This window comes from Amblyomma mixtum, chromosome 8 (genome assembly GCF_055824585.1).
Source record: "Amblyomma mixtum isolate Tamu chromosome 8, ASM5582458v1, whole genome shotgun sequence".
NCBI classification, from domain to species: domain Eukaryota; kingdom Metazoa; phylum Arthropoda; class Arachnida; order Ixodida; family Ixodidae; genus Amblyomma; species Amblyomma mixtum.
The window spans coordinates 9543955-9562146 of record NC_143019.1 but is presented as its reverse complement, the minus strand read 5'-3'; positions in this window follow the sequence as shown (position 1 = coordinate 9562146).

Sequence of the window (18192 nt, the reverse complement as noted above, 5' to 3'; positions counted from 1 at the left end):
CCAACGTACACCTTGCCGCATGTAAGCGGGAACTCATAGACTACTGCTTTCTTGCAGCCGACATGTGGCATTCGGTGTCTGATGGTGCACTCTTGTACTTTTGTTCTTCCAATCCGTGAACACATTCCGGCGAGTTTTCGCGGCGCTGAAAATACCACATCGACGCCATACTTATTGGCCACCTTCTTCAGGTTATGAGAAGTGTGGTGTACGTAAGGTACAACTTCCGGCCTTGCCTGCTTTTTTTCTTGAGGTCGGTTGTTTTCCTTGCTGCCCTTCAGCTTTTTCAGCAAGGTCTGCGCCACGGAGAGAACCAAGGAAGCCGGGAAGCCTGCTTTCTGCAGCCTGGACACCTGGGAAGCATAGCTTGCGTGCATGGCATGGTGGCAAGACTTCTTTAGTGCGGAAGCTAAGCACTGGGAAGCGATAGCCCTCTTAACGGTCTTAGAATGGTTCGAATGGAAAGGCAACAAATCTTTCTTTGCGCGTGGACAGTACTGCCAGCAAACGTGTGAAGGGTGGAAGGTCACCTTCACACACGAACTGCCTAGCAGTAATAACAAATTACAGTTTTTAGATCTCACCCTAACCTTCCACCCTTCACACGTTTGCTGGCAGTACTGTCCACGCGCAAAGAAAGATTTGTTGCCTTTCCATTCGAACCATTCTAAGACCGTTAAGAGGGCTATCGCTTCCCAGTGCTTAGCTTCCGCACTAAAGAAGTCTTGCCACCATGCCATGCACGCAAGCTATGCTTCCCAGGTGTCCAGGCTGCAGAAAGCAGGCTTCCCGGCTTCCTTGGTTCTCTCCGTGGCGCAGACCTTGCTGAAAAAGCTGAAGGGCAGCAAGGAAAACAACCGACCTCAAGAAAAAAAGCAGGCAAGGCCGGAAGTTGTACCTTACGTACACCACACTTCTCATAACCTGAAGAAGGTGGCCAATAAGTATGGCGTCGATGTGGTATTTTCAGCGCCGCGAAAACTCGCCGGAATGTGTTCACGGATTGGAAGAACAAAAGTACAAGAGTGCACCATCAGACACCGAATGCCACATGTCGGCTGCAAGAAAGCAGTAGTCTATGAGTTCCCGCTTACATGCGGCAAGGTGTACGTTGGACAAACCGGCCGTTGTCTTAATGAGCGCCTGCTTGAACACAAGAATTCTTTAAACAAGACAGGACATCTTCCAGACCACTGCCAAGCCTGCTCGAAAGAGAAGCGTGTAGCCTGCAAGCCTCGACTATATGATTGCAAAGTGCTATTGAAAAGCCGAGATAGGACTGAACGGGAGCTTGTGGAAGCCTTCTATATCAAGAAGCGAGGTGATAGTTGTATTAGTGACACGTCAGTTGTTCTTCGCCACAGTGAAATGCTGTTTCTTGATGCGTATCTGTGAGAGGCGATTGTCTGCGATCAAGAGCATGGATAAGAGCAAAGGCTATTTAAACATTCTTCCCTGAATAAATCCTGTTGAAAGTGCAGCGCTCGTCCTGTTCCCTTCCTCGTCCGTGTCCCCGTTTTGCGCTCTCATGTCTTTAACGAATATGCACCAACAAGCCCAGTTTCAAGTACTTCTTATTTGCACTTCGTGATGAGTTCCCTCCCGGGATTTTCAGCCTCTTTTAAGCGTAGCAGATAAAAGCAAGTTTAGCAGAAGCGTCTTTGAAAGGCAACTACGGTCTTTTCATTTTCGCTTCGTTTCCTCTCCTTCCTTCCTTCCAGAGCCAGTCATTCCTCCTCTTCGTTCTTAATTTGACACGCATTTTGTACCTATTATCATCTTTTTTTTTTATTGAGCAGATACTTAAAATAAAAAAAAATCGCCTTGCATTCGTAGGTTCTGGGGGACCATATGACCCCACAAATTACAGGTCTTTTCAACTGAGCTGAGTGTACTTTTCATTTTTCATGTAGTTACATTGCGCCCTTCTTTCGGGAATGTTTACTTTTTTTTTTTCATTCGAAATATTCGAGAGCCCGCCTTTTTCTTCAGCGCAGGGAGAGATTTAACGGGCTCTTTGAAGACACGGAAGTCTAATTTCTGTCCTGCACGTGCGTAATAGGTAGCACCTTATATAAGACGTTAATAAAGAAATAAAAAAGCTCGAACCGTCCAAGAGCTCCCGAAGGAGAACCCGCGAGCGAGAACCCACACGAGAACATGTGGTGATAAAAAAAAAATTAAAATAAAAATGTCCTCATCGGCTGCGTATGGAGGATGAAAAAGCGTCGCTTTAATGCTCATTCCGCGGAGATGTCGCGCAGCCATCGCACCCTTCTCCTTCCGAAACTTGCAAGAAACTCTCATCACAACTTTTATTTCAGGGTGCATGAGTATGGCGTTAAAGAAATCCTGTTCTCACAAAATGAAGACTAGCCTCTGCGCCCAGGTACACCGCTGTAAGCAGGCCGGTTTCCCAGACTCAGTTCTTGTGTCGTGTGCGGAAAAGATCCTGAAAAAATTGAAAACCGCCGAACGTGACTCTGAGCAGCGCGCCAGTGTGGACGATAGAACAAAGAATATAGCTGTAATGCCGTACGTACATTCCCTTTCGCACAGATTCAAGAAAGTGGGGGCCAAGTATGGTGTCAACGTTGTGTTCTCGGCACCTAATAAGGTAGGCAAAGTGGGGGCAGCTGTTCAAAGGAAGAGGGATGGAGTGGGAAAGAAAACAGGATGTAAAATTAATCATGCAAATAGGTTCGTCTCGTGTAAGGTTGCTGTAGTCTACCAGATTCCTCTGTCCTGTGGCCGTACTTATATTGGCCAGACAGGTCGCTGCATTAATGTACGGCTTTTGGAGCACCAAAATTCTTTGGGAAAGAGTTTAACAAACTTGGCCAAGCATTGTCTCGAGTGTAAGTGCACCCCGTTTTTCGTTGACACCGAAATCTTGTTCATACATAACGATCGTAGCACGAGGGAAGTAGCAGAGGCATTTCATATCTTGAGGAAAGGAAACAGATGTGTCAGCCAGTCTTCAGTAGCTTTGTCCTCTAAGGAAATGAAGTTGCTAAACAGTGGTTAGCACCGATAATCACACGTGCCTTTAGGAGACATTTTATTACCCGATAAGTGTATTTTTGACAAAGCCCATGCGCGCGCTTTCTTGACGCCCTGCCTTGAAAAGCAGCGTGTTTTTCCAATAAACTTAGTTGCAAGTTCAGCGCCGTGTGTGTCTACTCTCCGTTCTCGTCCTGTGTCCTTGCGCTGTTTTTATTACAAGGTTTTATTTCAGCACTTTTGCAGCGTAGAGCTCATTCCGTTGCCACCTGCATTAGAGTAACCTTTTCGTGTTGAAATCTAACTCCCCATAACTTTTCCCTTGGAAAAGCAATTAGGGTGTTTCTTAACTTTCTTGTTCAATAAGAAATAAAGAAAACAAGCTTTCACCACCAAGAAAAAAAATCGACCTCCGCCACGTAGAAGCCTGCGTCTTTCTTTTTATCGTATTTCACTGCCGCTATTGCAGGTTATCAAGTTCAGTGATGATGGATGTTCAGCACTCATTTCAAGCGCTGTATGCATCAATACTATGCTGTAACCTAAGTCCTTACTATACAGAAGGTATAGATTTTAAGTTTCGAAACTTATTTTGTGAAAAGCTTGTAATAGATCCCGGACAAAGTTCAAAGGAAGGGCAGATAACGTTGCCGTAAGTGAAATAATTGGAACCGCCATTGTCACTTATGACACCTTTTTACTCTATACAGTGGTGATCATTTAAAGCATTGAATCAGGCTAAAAAGTGATGTTTTTTTAGATATTTAAGCAAGGTTGAGACCGCACCTACGAAAAGAAAGCAAGAGACATTTTAAAAAGATTTTGGTTGTAGCTAGTTGGTGATGAGATGTATGGCAGGCAAATTTGAGGCAAACTTAACCGCACGATTCTGCGGCCAAGTGATAAAAACTGAAGGTCAACACCAATAATCTTGACTGACTTACTGGCTAGTCGCCTCTAATTATAAAAAATGAAGACAGAGGGAGAGTAATAGGGACTACGGGGAAATAATACGCACATGTGTTTTCCATGAGTCAGTGCTCTATATCATTAATGAAAGAGAACACTGTTACGCACGAGGTCCCTTTGCCATGGGGAAAAGATAGCGAACAATTTTTATTCTTAGCACACTGTCACACACGGACAGCAAGGTCTTGAGATTGGAGCACTTCGTTCATTGCCGACAGGCAAATGACCAGCTGACCGTGAGAACCGAGTTTGTACTAAAAATCGTTCTCAGCTAAAGTGACGAAGTGTCTTCATGTGACTGTGAACGCTTTAAAAAGGGAGAGATGGGGAAGAATATTGGTAAGCAATAAAAATTATGAAAACATGTATCAGGTTATCTATACATATCTGCAGGCGCCCAATAAAGATTGCACAATGCCGCACTGTATACGTTAGCACTCCTTTATCTGCAACCTATTATAACAATAAATTAGGAAGTAAAAAAGGAACAATATTTCGGAGTTTATAACATAAACCTATTAGCATTGCGCAGAATAAATCAATAATAAGGGCACAAATCCTTGTCATGAGTGCAGCATTATTTGAAGTATTTCATGGCCTCCAGACCAATATGACTGTTTTTTTGTCAAGAAAATAAACCAAGAAAATGAAAAAAGAGTTTTCTCGCCACACGGCAAGCCATGCTCAACTAAATAATGTACAAAAAGTCTGTTCAGGACGGCACAATAGTTCAGTGCGTTTTATGGCAAACTTTCTCGTTCAATTCAAATTTTTTCCTTCATGTTCAATCGTTTTTTCATCAGAATTTCAAAATAAATAAATTCCTGCACATAGGCATTTACTCTAAAAACATAACCCGGGATGTGCGTAGCACATTGAATCAATCGCCGAAACGTGATCATCGGAGCTATCGAATGGCGCTCCTGTGTCTGGTCCATGTAATCGAAGCGAACGCTCCTAAGCGCGAAGGGTGGAATCACGCCCACCGCTAAATGAGTTAGCCTGCGTTTCGTCACGCTGCGGCGGAGCAAAAGGGATATTTGAAGGCAACAGCGGGAGCCTACACGAGGCGCGCCGACAATGGGGCAGGTATCGATCGACCTCATATCCGCCATCCTCCATCAACCTGCCGTTCACGCGAGTGTGCCAGCGAATATAGAGCGCCTCCCATCCAGCGATCTATCATACTACGCGGTTTGGCCAGCGCAATTTTTGGCACCGAACTGAAAGCATCGGCGTGATCGCTTATTTGCGTGGACTTTGAAATTGCGTCCCTCTGCCTACTTGTATGTAAATTCGCAGGAGAAAAAAGAGCGTTTATTCTGGGACATAACCGAACGCTCACTAAAATATTTTGGACCTCTGAGCTAAACGCGACATTTCGAATAACTGCAATCTCCCCATCGAGCTCGATCGATAACGCCAGAAATTAGGTTACATATACACCGCGATCACTTAATAAGCTCGTAATGGTCACTGCAAACCTCAAAACGCCATTACGTTGTAAAATAAAAAAAAAGAATAAAGAAATAGCTACCACAACGAAAAAACATGAAAAGTGTATAAGTAAGTAAATAAAACAAGTACATTTTTATTTATGATACTCACTTTGGTGCAATGAAACGGGACACTGAAAGAAGAACGACATGGGCGCCTCTGATAACTGAATTTTGTTTTTGGAAAACACGTGAATATATAGGAAAAAAATGCACGCGAAAACGAGAATAAAACTGCAAACGAAATCGTCGAATGACATTTTGATACAACCAGCACTTGTCAATATAGGCAATCTTTCGCGAGTCTGAAGCCAGAGATGGTTTGGCTGCGCACTTTGGTTTTTCGCAATACAATATGCTTCAAACATTCTCTGCACGTCTGGTCACCGTTGTGGAAGGCTATCGAGAAGTTCAAGTTTCACAAGGACTGACGCTTCACGCGTTTTGAGCACTCACGCCAGTGCAGTACTTGAGGAATATCTCAATAGCTTTCTACCATGGCGACCAGATCTGCAGATAGATGTTTGAAACACATTGCATTGCGAAAAAACACGACACGTGCGTGGCCAAACCATCCCTGGCTTTACACTCACAAGAGATTGCCTTGCTTGACAAGTATTTGTTGCAGCAAATTGACATAAGGCGATATAGCTGTCGTTTTAATCATGTTTTCGCAAGATTTTTTCCTATATATTCAAGTGTTTTCAAGTAAGCTTAATAAAGCTGTCAGAAGCGCTCATGTAGTCCTTCTTTCAGTGTCCAGTTTTCTTGTGCTAAATTACTATCTTGAATCCGACCCAACTAGACAATTGTGGTGATCTGTTCAACTGTTTTTTTTTCGTGTTTATTTGAATGTGTTTACAATTGTAGTTGCTATCCCAGCTTGAAGCTGCTCTGGGGTAAGTGCTCGAATACCTTCTAAGCCGAAGCATTGGTAACGTGGGGTTCCAGTGTGTAAAAAGCTGAAAAGACGTTTTGACTTCATGTTACAAATCATGTCTAGGCAGCGAGATACCGAGACACTACTAAGTTTCAAATGATGTAGTTCTTGTAAATTAGATATAAAAAAATTGAGTGCTTTTTCGGCATCACGTCTAAGGTGCCAGTGTCATTTAATGCACAGAATGCAGGGAGAAAGTACAAATAACTAATAGAAACACCTGTACATAAACCAACATTTAGTTTTACGTCTTTTTACTATCCAGTAAGAGGCTAGCTTGGGTACATTGGAATTAATACCACAGAGCGGAATGCTTGACTAGGCAACCTATAAAAACACGGCGACAAGTGGACACGTCTGAAGACCGCTTCGCCGTAAACACTCTCGCAGGCGAAAGCAGCTAAAGAAATTCTTGAGAACCATATCGCTCTGATATCTTGTTTGCCTTAGTTTATAGGGATGCTGCCGACGCACTGTTAGGGTGAAAATATGATTTGGTCAAACCACAACACAAGCCCTGCACCCTATCTCACTGCCTTCTTTTCTTAACCGCCGTTTCAAATTAAACAACCAGCCTCTGTTCTGAACTAGCGTTGTTTTCGTTTGAATTGGTGATCTCATCGGCTTATTTGTTTCATGTCGCCGTAGTAACATTTAAACAAACGGCAGTATTCAGACTGATGCCAGTGAATTTTTCTTCAGGGCAACGTAAGTATTTACTGTCTGATATTCCATCACTATAAAAGACTAATTCATAAGGTGTAACTAACCCACAAAAATGAAAGTAATTTCACAGCACAGTGCTTAAACTTCGAACACCACCTATTCAGTACAAAGGCGTAAATCAAAGAGACCATCCGGGCACTAATATATATATATATATATATATATATATATATATATATATATATATATATATATTCTTTTTGCTTTGAATGAGCTGTGTACACTCCAATAATACAAACGTCTCACCTTTTTTTTGCATTTTACTTGATGCCCCAGGCGTTGGACACCAATTTTTTAGCAAGAGGCAAATGCAGATTTCCTCTCATTCTGCACTTTACATCTTAAGCTATATTCGTTTAAATTTTAACAGACTGTTGACATGAATATCGATAAATACCGCACGCAGAATTAGACGCCGACGAAAGGATAGACAGAGCCGGATAAGAGTACAGCCTGTAACCATTAGGGCGTCAAAGGAGAGCTTCGATTGTTGAAAAAAAAGAACTAGGCTTGCTGATATCATAGGAAAGCGCAGGAGAAAATGTGCAGCCACAGAGAACAAAGTCAACATTACATGAGAACGCGCACCAAACCGAACGGGACTGCCGTTGCTCCGGAGGCACTAAATAAGTAACAAAAGATGAAACTACTTGTTCCCTTGGCCATACTTGGTCGAACTCCTCTCCTCCAAACCCCGTACGTTGAGAGGTAGCGTCATTTATATCGGTCGGGGAAGGAACAACGTAGTGGAGCCGTGGCGGAAACATGAAGCCGACCTATCGTAACAAGAAGGAATTAGAAAGGCGCTATGTACGGGAAGCAAACGTGCGAGTGCCGTTACCACCACTGCTCGACGTGACTGTATTGGAGTTTTCGCGCTAGTGTAGTTTGTCAGGGTTCCGCTCTCTCTTGGGGATGCGGTGTACGCCGCTTTGCAGCAGAGGATATCCGTCTAGTTGGGTCCGTGTTCTGAGTGTACTCTGTTTCTTTTGCCTTTCAAGATAGCACTGTGGTGGCACTTATTTTGTAACTTCCAGACTGAAGTCGGCACGTATCAAGTGCTGGACTACAGCTCATCTTCGATCATTCTTCGTGCAAACTGCTCGAGACTAGAACAGCCTGCCAAACGACTCTGTGCACCACTCCGATCCACTGCACTTCAAGGCTGTCATCCAATCTCTCATTAGTGGAACATTCAGCCCATCCCTCATGTAATACCCCATTCCTGGGGCATTTGAGGTATTTATAATAAATAAATAACTAAATTACAGGTTCGATACCATGACGTAACGTACCTCCTTCACATTTATATACCTTTCACTCCCCCGCCATGCAGGGCTGAAAAGCCGGTTTCTTCCTCCAATTAACCTCCCCGCCTTTTCTTCTTCGTCTCACCGTCCTCCTCGAATTGGGCTTGAAAAGATTATTGCTTCCTTTAACAGAAGCTCTGAACTCTGGTTAGAGTGGAAATTGCGGAATCCGGAATCTAACGGTCTCATCTGAACTGAGGGCAAGTAATTTGAAGTTCAAACAAAAATTAAAATTTAGAAACAACGCCTTTTTAAAACACTAAAGACACTTGAAAACTTCGTACTTTTTTCAAGCCGCGTTAGTGCATTTAGACACGTCTCTTTACCGCTCACCGCTTCATTTATCCTGAGTCTTCTGTAACTGAGGTTTCGATTGTTGAGAAGAACTGTACCTTATTAACACACAGCTGCCTGTTTGAGGAGACTAAACCTTGCTATGTGTAGGCGTGGTATTAATGTGCTTAAGAGAATAAATACAACGTTTTTAAAAGATGTGAAGGTTACAGAACAAATGATAAGATTGGGCACGCTGCAATGCACGCCTCAAAACACGTCACCAGAATATGCAACACACTGGTAAGAAAGAATGAAAAAGTCCCTTCTAAAGAAACGAAGCGATAGGTGATGAACTAGTAGCCGTTATAATGCTAAAATATAACACAAACATAGAGTAATTTAAGTAGCAGTATTTATAACTGCAAAAAGTAAATAATCACTTCAAAACTGCAAGCTTGTAATATTGTAGCTTTTGAAAAAAGCCTTTGCACCAATATTTCAAGCTATGTACCAAACAGGACACAAATCCTTGAAGGGCTCAACAGGTAGGAGAGTATTACTGAGAGGCAGCATCCACCTATCCGCTTTCATATATGGGCATATTTGATTAGGAACCTATTTTCTACCTTTTCAACCTTAAGCCGTACTTTTATAACTACTCAAATTTAGTTCTAACAAGAACCCACATACCGTGAAACGGGAAGCAAGTGCTTCGTGACGGCAACATACTGCCAAGGCCCAGCACGCGAAGTCCAGCGACGCCATTCTGCCACTGTTAAATAAGACCCTCCTCTCTACTCTCTTGATACACGATGATAGCAGGCCACACCGAGAAGTCCTAACAGGAGGCATTTCCACCGCTGACATGAAGAGCCACGTACACACAATCCCGTGGGTGTGCACAACCCCGAGAAACTGTTGTTACCCGCAACTCCATTAAGGGCACCACGAGAACAAGTGGTAACGGTTCCTGCTGTTACCAATGCAGCCCAGCAATTCGTCTTACCCCGAGATCACTGTTGCATGTATTCTGCTTGCTTCCGGTTTATTCTTGTTACGAAAGGTCAGCTCTGTGTTGCTCCCTTGGCGACACTATACCGTTCTTTCCCTAACGAATATAAATGATGCGGTTTCTCTAAGAACGCAGCACGGAGGCGATGAGATCCAGAGAGTGGCGAATAGTCCTTACGTCTTTCCTTACTTATTCAGTGCCCTCCAAGGAAGGTCTGTCCCGCCGCTTTCCTGCTCTCATTCCCGCTCTCGTTTAGGAGACTGAGGTTGCTGTGTCATTGTATTTTTATTTTCATTTCCCTAAAATGTCAGGAAGGAAGGAACATGACCTTTTTCCTAAATTCTAAGCGTATCTGTGGAGCCCTAAGGCATACTGGCAGCACCGGTCTCCATGTATTGAGTGTAGAGTTTCGGCAGCCTCGAATTCCGAGTACTGTGTTGAGGACTCTCTGACTACATATGCACGAGAGCCGCTGTTTTTCATCCTTCAGCCTGTCCACTGTACGGTATAAAATGTTATTTGATGAGTGATAGGCTATCCGCTATGCGACGAGAGTGCAACTCAGGCTCGTTGTGCTTACTTACGGCTGTTATTGTCAGGCTTTCGGATTATGTGAAACTACGGCTACATTCAGTCAAGATCATAAAAACTTTCGCTTAGCATAGCTTAATCCAAACTTATACGCTGACATACTCCGCAAATCTGCGCTGTCTTTCTCGGCGTTTACCCAAAAAACGTCCAGTATTAAAGTGAATTGCTTGTTTTTACTGTTACGCGGCCCTCTACACCGTTTTTTATCGCTTATAACTTTCTTTTGTTCCCTGTTGTGTTTTTGTGTCATCCTGTGACGCGACCACACTGATTACCGGTTATCGCTGAGCAGCCCTGCTACCCACCCCCTCATGTTTTCTATTTAAGGGTTTTTCCACCAGAATAAACTTTCAGTTGTGAGTCAGCGCTCGTGTGTGTGTCTTTTCTACGTGTGTCCGTGTTTCGTCGCGCTGTTTGTTCCTTCAATTGTTTTTGACGTTCGGGGCAATCGTGAACAGAAGTCATACGCTAACATTTTGTCAATTATATGCATTTCGGAAAGTTTCTGCGAGTGGCCACACCACAGTGCTGTGAGGCTTCTGTGTCAGTGTATAATCAAACTGACCAAAATTCTAGTTCTTTCTATTCAATAAAATTTTGGAATTCCCACCAATAGCCTCGCACTTAACGAAGTCAATTTTGACCCTGTTGTCAGGGTGAAACCAGCGGAACACAGACGCAGGACAAGAAAAAGGAGGTGTGTGTCAGCGATCCCTCGGTTTTTATCGCAGATAAAGAATATAACTTTCTTTTATCTTAATACAGTTGTTCCCATCGTCCAGAGTGTGCGCTTGCGCAGGGAAACCTTTAATTGTGGTGGTTTTTTTCGAAATAAATCAGTTGAAAGTCCAGCGGTGTGGTGTGTGTACCTCCTTTTTCTTGTCCTGCGTCTGTGTTCCGCTGGTTCCACCCTAAAAACATTATGAACCAACTAGCCCAGCAATTTACCCTCCTGATCGATTTTGATTCAGACGAAAGAAGATAAAAGAATGAGCATGTTGCAAAAGCAAAGGCCTTCTTGTTGACCGCATTTGCGATATAAATGTGTGAAAAAAGCTGCCAGTAATGATGATTAAGTAGCTCTTTTAGTGACTGTCCATTTCTTTTGCTCTAGTGCTGACCGAAAATGAAAAATCGAATTTATCACATCAAGACCACAATATCTGTCGTGTTTCGGCATGTTATATGATTTGAGTGCTTATGACTGCCCTGTAAACACGTCCATATTCCCCTTTTCTGGGAAGCACTGACATGAATACTGTCATTCCAAGAGTGACTAGGATCTAAAGCTTGCTTCTGAGTGGTGTAGTGGATCACTTGTGCCATCCCCCAAGCTCTGAATGTCTCTATGCTAAATAGAACAGATGGCCTTACCTTTAAAACCTTTTTCCACTTCAGACAAGCCGTAATGGCTCCACTACTCGAGTAAGCAGCTAAGCATCGGGCTTTGTTACGTTCAGTAAGGCGGCAGGTGTGTGTTATGACGTTACTAATTTCTACGTCATTTTCTTTGCGTGTGTTCTCGCGTATAAGGTGTTTTTTTAGCCCCATCTAAACTTATTTTCGTGCACGAGGGTGGTTCACGAATAACAGGAAGTACCGCTCTTGTGACTGCCAATATCGACCGAGTGAAGAAATGCTGATGGCTCTGCCTTGCAGGGAAATTAAGAACACTCAGCATTCCTCATGCTCTTTACGTCAGAAAGATAGCCACAAATGGAGTGCAGGGAAAGAATACCGGCAGGAGAAACTACCATATATGTTTTCGATAAAGGCAAATTTTTCTTCTATTGATGTCCCTTTTGCTGCTAGAGGCAAATCATCACAAGCCTTTTTACAGCACCTAGCAAAGACTCTAGGAAAAAAAAAAACGAAAGTCCCAGTGCGACACGACCACTTAGTTGCAAAAGTTAGCTGACCGATTAGCATACAGTGCCTCGTAGAAGTAAAATAAACAGATTTCATGGAGCCCTGTGCACATTGTGAGCTCCTGTATCTATTTCTGCCGAAGGATAAACTCCAAAAGCTTTTGCTACTGATTTTGATCATGCATGAAATAAACGTACTGAAAAATTCGTGTGCAACAAATCTATCGGCATACCAGTGACGTCCTAGTAGGTACTCTAGTTGGAACACAACACTTTAAATATCAAGTGAACTTATCTGTGTTTCTCCAAGGTTGACGTTGTCTGCCACGGTTTCCTCAGAACCCTCTTCGAAACTCCATAAAGAGTGTCGTCGTATAGACTGACCTATACCTCCTACTATAGCGGAAACACAATTAGTACAGTAAAATAAAGAACGTTTGAAAAAAAACACCGATAACACCGAAAAGAATATGCAGGGTCGAATTCTGAAAAGCGAGGTGTAAAAATAGCCCTGAGAGTGGAGGATAGAAAACCAGAGCTGAGTACCAGACTGACGTCTCACTCGAAGCCTGTCATCGGAAGTGCAAGACGTTTTTCTTTGCCAAATCAGAATTCTGAACATAAATCATCTGTTCCGCAGTCTTCCGCCTAAGCCTCACATCAGGTCGATGCAGCAGAAACTGATTCGTTAGCGGCTGTCACCCGACGCCGCGACAAGAGACAAGAATGCCCTGGCCCACGAAATTTGCAGGGTCCGAGGAAGCTGTCAAAAGGTCTGATTTGTCAGACCGTCAAGAATTAGGCGAACAGCTTCCGGACAAGGAACTGCAAATTCATCCCTGAATAAAAACCCTCCAACCCCTCCGCTTTGCTTTTTTTTGAAATTTAAGTTTACGGTTTTGGAATCTCTCTCAAGATCAGACAGCAGTGGCTCAGATTATAAAACACAAGAACGCTGCGCCCTTGCATTGGAAAGAAACAAATGTAGGCTATAGACTTGTACGGTAGGAAATAGATGACTTCAATTTCGTTCCAGTAAAAATAGCCAGGAGCGATGACACTAAGAGACATCGTTTTTGGATTCTGAGTTTTCTTGAAGACATACCAAGCCGGACGCACCAGGCGGGAAGCTTTTTGTCATCGCTGTACTCTAGCTTTTGTCGGGGGGGCTTGAATTAATTCCGTGTTTTCTATTCTCGTTGCGCAAATTTAGGCCCTGAAAGGCATACTGGAGACTTGGAACGTGTATTGCTCTGGTTTGTTAGCTCCGGTTTGAAGATACAAGAAATAAGCGGTGGTCTTTTGAAGCTGCAGCAGTACAAAAACATTCGGTCGGTTCCCCTTTTATTAGTATCGAGTGCGCTGGAAAGATGTTTAGTGCAAGAAAAGGAATGTGCCTGAAAAAGACTCATTAAAAGGACGTGTTGAGAGCGGATGTCGAAACCTGCACGCCATTCCATTCCTCCTCTTGCTGACTTCCATCATTGCATAAGTTAAGCGTGTTGCAACGAATGTGACGAAAGACCAGAGAGTCTCACCCATGAATGTTCTGACTGCTTATGCCGTTGGTCTCAATACTACCCCCTACTGAATACATCATCACTAAGAACCTACTAGAGCTACCTCTGAATACCCGGCCAGCCAGAAATTTAGCAATCAAAGCAAGTGCACTTCCAGATTTCATTTCCTTTCATTTCATTTATTTGTCCCTTAAAGGCCCGAAGGCATTACATAAGGGGGGGCGTACATACAGGTTGGAGGGTAGTGGCAGAGAACACACAAAAAAAAGAAAGGGGGAAAAATACACGGGGTACAAAAAGAGTACAGATTAATGAGCATGGTGCAACCCCTGAACAGTGCCGACCCATGGGGAACAAGTTCGAGGCCCGTAACACTCTTGGAAGGATTAAAAAGTTGTTGGAATATAAGGCTGGAACAATATCTCACAAGGGAAGAAATATGTGACCCTTTTTCATCGTCAGCTGTCTCGTACCGTTACCTATTTTTAAATATGATGACTATATATCATCCAAATTACTCAAAACAAACATGTAATTTATTCCGTCAAAAAATTTAAGAAAAATGTTGGAGCAAAGTGCAATATCTTGAAATTTTAAAAATATTAGGTCTTACTGTTTTCCACTCCAGTAGGCGTTTTCTAAATACGTCAGCATGACGATGACGTTGGAGAGAAGGAAACCATAATGCTAATATTTGTTCGTTCATACTTTCCATAGCAGCATTAAGGGTCCATCAGCAAATTGCGTCGTGTTTTGCCTCACTCTCCTCCAATTATATCTGTATGCTGTTTGTGAAAGTGCACTCAGTATTGCAAAATAATCAGAGAGTTGTCTTTGGCGTGGACTGCAGGCAATCGGCCCTGCAAAAGGTGTGTCAAGGAAGTTACACGCTCGCTTCACCAGCGGCGTGAAGGTATCCTTTCAGTAATTGTTACCCGGCATTACTCCATTGAAGTAAATATGTTTAAGAGATGTAAATTCAATTTATGCCGAGATACTTCCATTGAACCACGCGCAGTTTGAAAACAAACAGTGGATTTGGCTAATTGTTCCAAGCTACAAATGCTCTCTGAACTGGGAAAAAAGCGGGAGAGTACACAGAAGAAACATCTGAATAGGGCACGGGCGCTGTCCTGTCTTTATGTGGCCGGTTCCGTCTAAAGGTGTTTATTCTGCGTTCTCGCACCCTTTTCGCGGTGCGCTGCTCGTAAAGAATACTTCAAAAGGGCTATAAAACTGTTTCACGCTCAGCAGATTCTTTTATCTAGTGTGCATGCATTTTTGAAATTCGTCCTGCAAAAGGCAGCATTCCGAAAAACAATGGAATTCCTTCTTTGTTCTTCCAGCAGCAATTGCTTCCAGGTTAGCTACTGCCGCAGTGCTCAGGTCACGGTAGGAATGCCACTTAGCACATTCTGTCTTCCCGCAAAAAAATTGTGGTATTCGTGGCGAAGCATTGGCAATCTTTCGCCCTCGTTTCCACACCTGAGGCAGCGCAGTAGGCATGTTGATTGCATTACCCTGCGAGACTCCAATGGAACTCAGAGCGTTCGCTACCCTTGGCGCATTCCTCCGAAGCTCGACATACGTAGCGTAACCATGTTACCCCGCAAAATATGCACCCGACGAGAATGTAGGTGTGAATATATTCACACCTACATTCTCGTCGGGTGCAGATATGTCGGTGCATATATGCACCGACATCCGAAATTTATTATGGTTCCGTGCCACGCATTCCATACAACTCGCTGCTGAGTTCTGATTTCAAGTTTTTTTTATATATTACTCTATCGCTCTGGCTCTCTCAGTCAGCTGATTGCTTTTTCAAGGCCCTAGCATCAACAAAAGAGAAACCTCGCAGCTTTACGAGCCTTCGGGAAGCGCTGGCGGTCATTTGGAGGAGGAGAATCGCTGAGGTACGGTATTGCCAAGTGTGCCTCTTTCAGCGGTTCGCTCGTAATATTTTCATTTCTAGGTGGCCGGTATAACTTTAATGACTGACATCACCCGACGGAAGGCTTCGGCGGTCATACCTTCAAATTATTAAGCACTGCGAGCCTTGCTGTCACCGGGCCAGACACCGCACTAGCTACTCCCAAAGCGCAGGTCCATACATATGCGAAACGAGAAACACCGAAAGAAAGCTAACACATTATTTTGTGATGGTGCATATGCAGGAGTGCAGAAGCAACACTTCGCTACAACTGGTGGAATACGGATACATCCCCCAAGAGACCCAGGCGCCAAGCGAAAATGCATGGGAAGGAATAAGGCGGTGCCCTGGATAAAAATTTCAAGCAGTCTTCATCTGCGGTCATAATTCAACATGACCTAGGGAATGAGGCCGGTTTACCGGGAATGACGGCGCTCTTCCATTCGCAGTCACTTCACGTCTCTGCGCCTATCCAAGCCGCCAGATAGCTCTATACTCTTTGCTCACAAGGAGCCCAGAAAGCACTGAACTATCCGTGACCTACTTTGGCCCATGTCTGCTCTCACCGCGGTGATCAACCGTAAGGTAGTGCCCCACTTTGTTGTGCGCAGTTAGGTTCAACTGGTTTCGCGCATTAAAGCTGTTTGCCCAGTAAATTTGCTTGCATAAAGCTCATACGGCATCACTGAAGGAAGTCGTCGGCCGCAGATGCGATGAAGGTAGACCTTTGTCGGCAATAATTTATCTGTGAGGGTGAGCGTTATCAAGGTACGTTGCCGGTAAAGTTTTAATTTAGCTGTTTATAGTAACTAAGGTCTCTTGTTAGTATGCGGGGGCTCACGGCTTTCTCTCTTGCGTTTTAACTGGGACGGTTAATCATACGAGGAAATGGGTGCACCCATCATCACTAATTGTGTTCTGTAGTGTGGTTTTTTATGGCACATAGGCAACTTAGGACATTATGAGCCAAGCACAAGTTATATACGAAAAGTTTTTCGGTGAATTGTCGAAAGATATGAAAAATAATCGATGGTGCCAAAATCACTAAATGTACAATGAAGTTTACTCACAGAGAACAGCTCAAAAGGAGGATGACTAAAACCTTGTAGCGACTCGCGCAGCCAGCACAGACGAAATGCCGAAGATGAAGAGTAACAAGCATACGCTAGCTAGAAATCTCGGTATCTTGGCGACGGCAAGACGCTCCTACCGCCGCTCCAGCCCTCTCGATCAAATAAAGGTGGATATGTACTAGGAAGCAACCGTAGTCACATTTCTTAGAAGACTTGCCAAAGAAGCGGAAGCGGCGGATGGGCGGTAGCGCCATCCCGCCGAGTACAAGATACCGAGGGTTGTAATTAGCGCGTACTGGCGACAGTTCCTCATCGGACACATTTCCCCATACTTGCCGCTTGGGTTGCTACAAGGTCTACCGAAAGCAGTCTGGAGGCGAAGGATGACAATGCTGCTTGGCCAATGAGCATCCTCTCTTCGACACTCAATCTTCGCTTAAGGGGTTTTGTTTTTCAACCTGCTTACATGATCCTATTAAATGTTTTTATAGCGTTATATCATTTATATCTCGCTGCGTATAAAACAGGAATATCACCAAGGGCTAAACGGGTGAGTGAAGTCCATTCTCGATGAACAATCGGAAGTGCTGTTATGCACTAAACTGGTGAAGAAACTGAATTGTACAGCAGCGTAACCTATGAAAAGTCTTCAGCAATCCTTTAAACCTACGCTCCTCGAGAAAACTTCAATGCAGCTACCTTTATTCCGCGCACTGCATATAACAATATGCGGTGGAGCAAAGCTGGCAAGAAAGGTTACGTATAATTTCAGTCTGTTTTCATTGTTTCATTTTGTTTCAGTGCGGTCCCTTGTGGCGTGATACTATTTTTAGGTTCCGGTTACCGAAAAGCACTTTGCTACACTCTGTAATCGTGCTCCCCCGACATTAGGACCACTCACCGAAACACGCGGGCAGGAGCAGCTGCTTCGAAGCGAAACACAAATGCCAAACTGCAGGTCGTTGTGTGGGCCGTCAGCCCGGCGGAGTGTGCGCCTGGCCGGAAGGCATGTAAAGAAGCTTACTACGAAACGGAAAAGTCAATTACGTTCAACGTTGCGCTTGGCTTGTTGCGCTCGCAAACGGCGACAGTGAGTGACGGGTGTCTATTAAGGGTAAAGCATTTTGCCTCGCGTGAAGATCCAGTAAGTGAAAGCTGCTGTATAGTCAACCATGTCGGTTGCTGTTTCTCTTCATATTCCTAGCAGCCCAACTGGTTGGTACAGCCTGTTGTGCCTTATACGTAGAGTTCCGTGCAGTGCTTCTAAAGTTCTCGACTACGACTTCGCATTCAGGTATGCACATGAAATGACACAGAGTTCTGCCCAGGGACACCACAGAACTGAGAACTGACAAAAGATAAGCTCTGAGGTTTAGAGACGCACAAAAAGTAATAAAAACTGACAAGCTGTCACGATTAGAGATGTAGTGGTTAGCCTCAGTTACAGGCTAACCACTGAGGTGGTTAGCCTATAA